This window comes from Megascapheus bottae, unplaced genomic scaffold (genome assembly GCF_031878675.1).
Source record: "Megascapheus bottae isolate mThoBot1 unplaced genomic scaffold, mThoBot2.hap1 HAP1_SCAFFOLD_50, whole genome shotgun sequence".
Lineage (NCBI taxonomy): Eukaryota > Metazoa > Chordata > Mammalia > Rodentia > Geomyidae > Megascapheus > Megascapheus bottae.
The window spans coordinates 153,481-162,312 of NW_028327837.1; the positions used below are offsets into that span (position 1 = coordinate 153,481).

General features: G+C 39.4%; 1 pseudogene; it reads left to right on the plus strand.

Moving 5' to 3' along the window:
- Window positions 1-8,239: 8,239 nt before the first annotated feature.
- Window positions 8,240-8,832, plus strand: LOC150039039 (DNA replication complex GINS protein SLD5 pseudogene; annotated as a pseudogene).

An 8,832-nucleotide genomic window follows, 5' to 3' on the forward strand; every position in this document is an offset into this window, starting at 1 on the left:
TTTGATTCAGCTGCTGTAGCTGCTACCTCAAGTGTTGTCTTGCTACCAAGGTCTCAAGTGGTGTTGAGGTTGCCCATTGAAGGACCATATGGATTGAGGTTATTTTCCAGATCCAAACCCTAGTGAAAGCAATATTTACTTGGGGATCACACTGGACCTCTCAGAAACTTTGGTAAAGAAAGTATCTATTTCGTTGACTTCTAATGAATATAGCTAAAAGCCTCCTAACATTAGCCCTCCAGTGTACATTGGTATTTTTCTATCTCATTTAGGGAAAGGGAGATAGAGACAGAGGCAGACACAGACACAGATACAGACAGACAGCCACACCCATACACATATTACTTAGTAATCCCTTACTGCTTTAACTTTGCCTTAACATTCTTCGTTTTACCAAACTGCCATTGCAAAAATCCATTATCTGGGTTGCCATATACGGGATTTCCTGGTTTCCATCGGCTATTTTTTAGAGAAGTATAACTAGAGCCACTGAAACTTCATACATGTTCAAGTCAATACACTTGCAATATTAGGAAAAGCAGGTTAGTAGATCATCAAGGGGAGAATTTCAAAATGATGTTCCAGTTCCTATATCCAATGGAAGTACTTTAGTGAAGACACCTTTAACTGGCCTTAAATGCTGTCTTTTTTTAGATCTCAAGGGTATGAAAATGTATCATTTTTCCTTCATTTGTTCTTCCATTTTTGTGTTACAGTCCCTTGAAATCAGGTTCTTACACTTGCTAAGTAGGCCTCTACCACTCAATCCATGTCATCATCCCTAATATTTTATTTTCAAAAAAAGTATCAGGTTCAGAACTTAAACAGAAATCAGTTCAATATACACAATTTAAGACAAGAATAAGTACAAATTAAGGAACAAATGAAAGAAAAGTGTGACAGTTAAGTCATGGGCTTCCTACCTTTGGATATCTTTAAAAAATGTAGCATTAAAGAATATGTATGTGATGTCCATAAATAAAATAATGATAGTGATGGCAGCATCTGTAATATTGAGGAAATCTGAAAAATAATGCTTTTTCCTCTAAGAGAAAGTTTAAAAAAATGGTTATCTGCTTTAAGATGATAGAAGAAAATCTTTAGAGCAAAAAGTACTTGACTCAACTTCATTAAAATTGTTATTGTAATAGATTCTATGAAATGGATGGACTGGATTTGGAAAAGAGAAAACATAATACTGGTGGAAGGTATTCAAGTACTAAATTTGTATTATTACATACTTGCATACCTGATGACAATCAAAGCTTAATGGATAAGCCATCTACCCCAGCCATTGGACAAGAGGTATGCACTGCCTTCTCCAATGGAGTTGGAAGAAGACAAGTGCAAGTGTACAGTTCTGTTGAGCAACAATTTCAGTACATCATACTATCCCCAGATCAATATGTGAGTATCATATGAGATGGGTAGGAACTGCGCTTCTGACCTCATAATCTGTCCTTGCACCCACAATGGAATCCCAAGGGGCTGCTGTGTCCTTAAAAGGACAAAGACAGACATCCATCTACCAGACTCCTTTCCACCACTGACTCCTGCAGAAGTGAGCACTAGTCCTCCAGGAAAAGCATCTTCACACTCTGAGGCAGTCTGTCAGGATCAGACTAACCTGGCAGTGAATAACTCTGCTTAGCTCAAGAGAAGAAGGAGAACAAGTCCTCAGGAAAGAACATACACTGCCTTCTGAAATGACTTGGAGAAAGGGAGGCTAGGAAACCCAGTGCCTGACTCGCCCAGCAGCCCATCCCCAAGGCTTGCCTCACCCATCCTACTTTTCAGAAAACCAGCAAGCAGGAGAGGGAAGCAATCTATTTCTTTCTTGCTACATCTCACTAATGAGATGATAAGCAATCTCCACATCACCTGCAGATGCTTTCATTGAAACTTTTCCTTTCAATGAACTCAGGACTATTTAGAGTGCAGTATCTAGTATTTCACATACTATCAATCATTACTTGAAATTCCAGTCAGAATCAAAGTATTGATCTATAGACCTCAAGTATATACTTCTCCTTCTATTTTTTAACAGTCATGGGGCTTGAACTCTGGGACTAGGTACTGTCCCTGAGCTATTTAGCTCAAAGATACCATGCAACACTTGAGCCAGAGAAACACTTCTGGTTTTCTAGTAGTTAACTGGAGATAGGAATCTCACAGACTTTAGCACCTGGGATGGCTTGGAACTGTGATTCACAGTTCTCAGTTTCCTGAGTAGCTAGGATTACAGGCATGAGACACTGGGCCCAGATTATTCTCCTTTTTTTTCTCAAGTCCTGGTGCTTCAACTCAGGGCCTGAACACTGTCCTTGGACTTTCTCAAGGTTAGAGCTTTACTACTTGTGCCACAGCACCACATCTGGCTTTTTCTATATGTGGAACCGAGGAATTGAACTTGGGTCTTTCTGCATGCTTGACAGGCATTCCACCATTAAGACAGACTCCTGGCACTCATACTTCTCCTTCTTAACATACACATTGACATATTAATTACCTGGTCCCTTTTGGTAAATCCCTTTAAGCTTTATCTGTTCAAAGACTTTTCTCAACTACTCCATGAGAGTGTCTCAAGCAATATAAAACTAATTAAAGCTACTCAATGAAAATCTGGGTTTGGGCTTTGGTTTCAAGAATGCTTTTCAAGAGGCACGCATTTGTTTGGATTGATCTTCTAATTAATTTAGTATCCTGAAAAAAATTTGGCTGGGAGTTTGTCCTAGTAGAATGTTTGCTATCATGCACCAAGTCCCTGGTGCAATTCCTTGGCACCACATACATAGAAAAACACTGGGAGTGGTGCTGTGGCTCAAGTGGTAGTTCTTTAGCCTTGAGAAATGTCCAAGGACAGCGCTCAGGCCCTGAGTTCAAGCACCAGGACTGACAAATAAATGTTATTTTATGTAAATCAAGGAGATAAATGGGAGTTTCAAGCACACAGTTAAGGGAAATAGTGAGCCTGAGCTACTTGGTGGAGGAGCCAGTCTCAGTAGGGTTCTTCAGATTTAGGCTTCAGAGAGAAAAAGTACCCTGTCACAAATACTTGTAGAACAACATCCAAAAGGAAAAATATAGCAATCACAAGGGAAATTGTTCTGTACTCTAATGGAATATGTAGTTTGCTGGTCGTAATTATAATATCTGTTACCATTAGACCAAGATCGACAGAAATCAGTAGTATTGCCAAAATCCTAAAATGAAGACAATGAGAGTTTGGCACCACATTTCAACAATTCCTAAAACTATATGTCAGATGCTAAAAAGACATTATTTAAGATTATCGTGGCCAGTGGTATGAAGAATTAGTGCATTCCTATCTAAAAACATTGTTCAGTTTTTTATCCAATAGAAGCACTGAATAGTGAACAACATTCCCTCCTAAACAGTATACTGGAGGGTATGTAGAAACCACACAATAACTGCAAGCTAGAACAAAAATGGAAATGAAACGACTAGTCTGTCTGTATAAACTCTTTAAATATTGATAAATTCTGAAGATGAATCTATCAGTTTCTTTTAGCACATAAAAAGTCATCAATCTGAATCTTTGTCAGACTGTAATAGTTAAAGCTCAGTGAAGGCATAACTGACCTAAGCGCTTGAAGGAGTACCTGCCTGTGTGCGGTGGTTCATAGCTATGATATTAGCTACTCATGAGACTGAGGAGGATACCAGGTCAAGGCCAGCCCCAGCAAAGAAATTCCACAAACCCACTTCAACAAGACAAGCTAGGTGTGATGATGTGAGCCTCTTGTCCCAGCCAGGTCAATAAGGCAACTTCAGTCTTCCTACTGAAGTCCAGGCCAGTCAGCAAAAAGCCAAACCTTACCTCAGAAATAAGAAAGTAGGAAGGGCTAGAAGTCTAGTTCAGTCAGTAAAATGCCTGTCCAGGAAGCATGAGGCCCTAAAATGACTAATGCCCACTTGGATCCTAAGATTTTTATTGAGGATTTTAACATGTATATGATTATTTATTTGGGGGTGCTCCTTGCGCAGCTATGGACACATGAAAAAGAATTCAATTCCATACATATTTATGGAATTGAACTCTAAGTGCTTTGAAGCCTTCCTGTCACATATTTTAAACGAACTACCCATTGGTTGATTGTATCGTTTATGTCGTTATGACGATGAATTGAGAAGATTTCAAAGTCTTTAAAACTGAAACTCAAATGAAAATACTATTAATTTTTATGTACTCTAAGGCACAGTATAAAATTATTCTCATATGTAGAGTGGAAGCCTAAGGAACGTGTTTCCAGAATGGAGGAATCACATAAATAAGGGAGTTATTAGAATACAACCTATACTTCCAAAAGTTTAACACTTCTTTGTTATTCTTTCCTTTCTTTTTGCTTTCATTCTTTCCTCACTCCCTCCATACTTTTCCCTCTTTCCTACTTTCCTTCCTTGCTTGCTTCCCTCCTTCCTTCCTTGCACTCCCTCTCCCTCTCCCACACCCTCCCCCTCTCAATCTCCCTCTCCCTCACACCCCTCCTCTCATTCTTCCAGTATTTCTGTCTTTCCTTCTTCCTTTTCCATTCCTGAGCCTTGTACTCTAGGTGCTGTCCCTGAGCTGCTTTTGCTCAAGACTAGCAAACTCACTTGAGCCAAAATGCCACTTCTGGCTTTTTCTGGGTCATTTATTTGAGATAAGAATCTCAAGAACTTTCCTGTCCAAGCTGGCTTCCAGTGGTAATCCTCAGCTTTCAGCAAGGATTAGAGATGTGAGCCACCAGCACCCAACTTATATTTACTTACTTTCATGAGTAGAAAAACACATAGCCATATGTCATTACATAGACTTGCTTAAATGCCATTTTTTTCTGAGTTATAAGACCAGCTTAAGACAATTTTCCAAGATCAATTGGATTATAGTATGAAGGCACACACGGGTTATTTTTCAACATCTTAACAGTAGAAACTCTTGTTGCTCAGTTTGGACTTTCTTAGATTCTTTTCACTTCAAATATTGATGTTATATTTTATATACATACTTCATTGCTTGTATTTCTACAGTCTTACCCACCTGAATGATAGAGACAGTAGAATTTTATTTGCAATTTTCTGCATGTGGTTGCTGTAAAATGTGAATAAAAATAAAATCAGTCACATTTTGTCTCTCTTCATATGGCTTTTTTACCTTTTTAGGAAAATTGTAATCTGTTGGTCTTAGGAACCGAAACTTTGGTGCAAATCCAAACAAAAGTGCATGCATTGTACAAGATTAACCAAAACCAAAGTCCTATATAATATCAATTTAAAGGGATATTCTACACCAGTTTTATAATGAAATGCTTTTAATAAACAACTAAAATATTTACATTTATGTTTCATGAGTTTTTCACCTTCACATCCAGAATATATGAGGAAACAAACATACATATACCATACACCAAGTTTTGAATCTTTAGTGTAATATTTACCTTTCACATAAAATTCTAACCCTGACTTGATGGTAAAAGACTTTTCATCCACTAAATAAAGCACATACAATAAGAGGGGCCTGTCCTCAGCTGTCAGTTCTCCATGAACAACTGGAAACCAAGTCAAGTCATTATATATTGGCCAACCCAATTCCCAGAGCAATGAAATGAGATACATTGGGGATAAACACGGGCCCAAAAAGATTCTCGTGTCTTCATCATCTCTTGATATACACATCTGACACGTAGTTGGGCAGAATTTTGTTTAAGGCTTGAAATACACCTTGGAGGTGAGCCATTATAGGAAAACATATTTCAAATTTAAACTTCCCTAAGGACTAGCCTTTTCTCATTCTGAGAGAGAGGGGGGGGAGGGAGGGAGGGAGGGAAGGAGAGAGAGAGGGGGGAGGGGGGAGGGAGGGAGGGAGAGAGAGAAGGGGGAGGGAGGAAGGGAGGGAGGAGGGAGAGAGAGAGGGGGAGGGAGGGTGGGAGGGAAAGAGAGAGAGAGAAAGAGGAAGAAGAAGGAGGAAGAGGAGGAGGAGGAGGAGCAGGAGGAGGAGGAGGAGGAGGTGGTGGTGTAGGAGGAGGAGGATCAATGCTGGTGTTGTATCCTCTAGCTGGAGATAATGGAGCACCTGCAGAGTAGTTTCTTACCCTGCTGGGGCTTCCATCAAAACACTGAATTGGCTTTGGCCACCACAATAGATTAGGAATAAGAAGAATTCTTGATATTTATTCTTAAGACAGCTAAGGTTTTAGAAAGGTAGCTGCAGATATTACATCCAATGCATCTTAGAAAAATATCAAAAATCCCTTATTGTCATCAATACTTACAAGAAAGTTCTCTAATCTAAATCACTTTCCATTCTTTGACTATACTTTCATGTGTGTCTGTACCTACATTCATGTTAATATCTATAAGTATATCTAGGTGAGTGGTGCATATATGTTCAGAACATACCCTTCATTGTTGTTAAGTTCATCACGTTTTGTTGTGGTATCAGACAAGATATCGCTACAGGATGAAAACAAAGCACATTGCCAGGTATCTTCTAGACTTGATTACATATCCCCCCATATTTCTCCAATAACCATCAACCAACCGTTCAAAAATGTTTTGTTCTACTTCTATGTATTTCAATATATTCTGTAGTTTATCTAGCTGTCTATTTCTACTGGAATTCCATCATGGGATGATAGCATGCAGTAATACAATCATTTCTTTTTTCCCATATATTTTTTGTAATTAATAGAAGGGTTACATTATATTCACCAGATTGAAGGTGCATCACTTCACATACATTGATACCCTTTCTCATGTCTTGGTCCCCATTTCCCTCCCCTCCCCCCGGAACATTATCTTGTTTTCCCCCTTCCCTATCTGTTTTCAAATAACCAAATATACGTATATACAATATATCAGATAACAAGGTGAAATACTGTAACAATATGAGATAACCAAGGGACAGCAAAAGAGATGAGACATAACATAGTACATTAAGGACAACAATCACTCATTATATGGCTTTTGTTTCTATATCCTGGAGGTCCTTTCATTTAGTGTCATATGACATGGACTTATGTATCTAGGTTTTGTTCTATTGTATATCTCTGCTAGGGGAGCTCAAGGTTTCTACTGATTATGACAAATGAGGGACACCATAGAGCCTATGTTTCTTTGAGTCTGACTTACTTCACTTAATATGATTTTTTCTAAGTGTTTCCATTTCCTTCCAAATGGGGTGATGTTGTTCTTCCTGACAGCAGCATAGAATTCCATTGTGTATAAATACCACATCTTGTTGATCCACTCATCAACTGAGGGGCATCTGGGTTGGTTCCACTCTTTGCTATGGTAACTAGTGCTGCAATGAACATCGTTGTGCTAGTGGCTTTAGTATGTCTTTGTTTCTGGATGTTTGGGTAGATGCCAAGTAGTGGAATTGCTGGATCATAGGGGAGCTCTATGTCTAGAGAAGTAGGACTGCGTTAAACTGCAGAGCTTCTGTATGGCAAAGGACATAGCTAGAAAATTAACTAGACAACCTACAGAGTGGAAGAAGATCTTCACTAACCATACAACAGACAAAGGCCTCACATCTAAAATGTATTAACAGCTCAAAAAAAATGAATCACTTCAAAACTAATCTCCAAAGAAACAACCATCTAGTAAACAGACGAACCAAAGACTTAAGAGTCTTCTCTGAAGAAGAAATATGAATGGCCTATGGACACATGAAGAAATGCTCGACATCTCTGGCCATAAAAGAAAAGCAAATCACAACAACTCTAAGGTTCCACCGCACTCCAGTTAGAATGGCCGTGATTGAGAAATCTAATAACAACAGATGCTGGAGAGGATGTGGACAGGAGGGATCATTACTCCACTGTTGGTGGAAGTTCAAATTCCTTCAACCTCTATGGAAAGCAGTATGGCATTTCTTCGAAAGACTAAACAGAGCTCCCCCAATCATTTCTTATGTGTATCTATTAAGACTTCCTTTATACTCTACAAAGAAAACCGTTCGTATAGTTACATTGTAATAGAGAAGGAAAAGAACAATTCTGCCTTTGTGCTGTAAATGTTATTTCCTTTGGAGAAAGCTTGGGGAGTACTGGGATGATACTTATTCTGTGACTGTTGAGTGGAATATTAGGCAGATATGTGCTTCCATTGGCTATATGTCATCGGTTGAATCGGTTGTGGATTCTATAGAGAGGATCGAACATGGTTGTCATCCATCTCCCGCAGGAGTGCGGGAGTTGGGTGGCGGGAGGTGAGGTTCCTGGTTTCAGAGAAGATGACAGAGGAACTGGATTTCATAGGGCAAGACTCAGTGAGGAGGTGGTCCTAACTCTTGCAGAGCTCATGGAAAGGCTGGAGCAGGCCTGGAGGATGCAAAATTTGCTCCTGAACTTCTGGAAAGCAAGTGTGAAATTGTAGAATGCGTCACAGAACAGCTGGATCACATGGAAGAAAATCTCAAAAGAGCCAAAAAGGGAGATCTGAAAGTTAGTATACGTCAAATCGAGATGGAGAGAATCCGTTATGTCCTTAGCAGCTGCTTGCAGTATTGACTCACAATGATAGAGAAGTTTTTCCCTCACATTCTAGAGAAGGAGAAGACAGGATCCTGAAGGGGAACCTTGCAGCCTTTCTCCAGAGGAATTGCCCTTCACCAAAGGGCACATGGCTCACAAGGACATTTATCTTAAAAATGTCACCTTAAAGCACATGCCTCCCAACTTACAGAAGGTGGACCTCTAGAGGGCAGTTACCAAACTAGATCCAGACTCATATGTGTTTCTGAGAGTAAAAGAACAGCAATAACATAGTTTGGTAGAACCCGAATCACATGAGCAGATGGATTGGATGAGGACTCCCAACACTTGA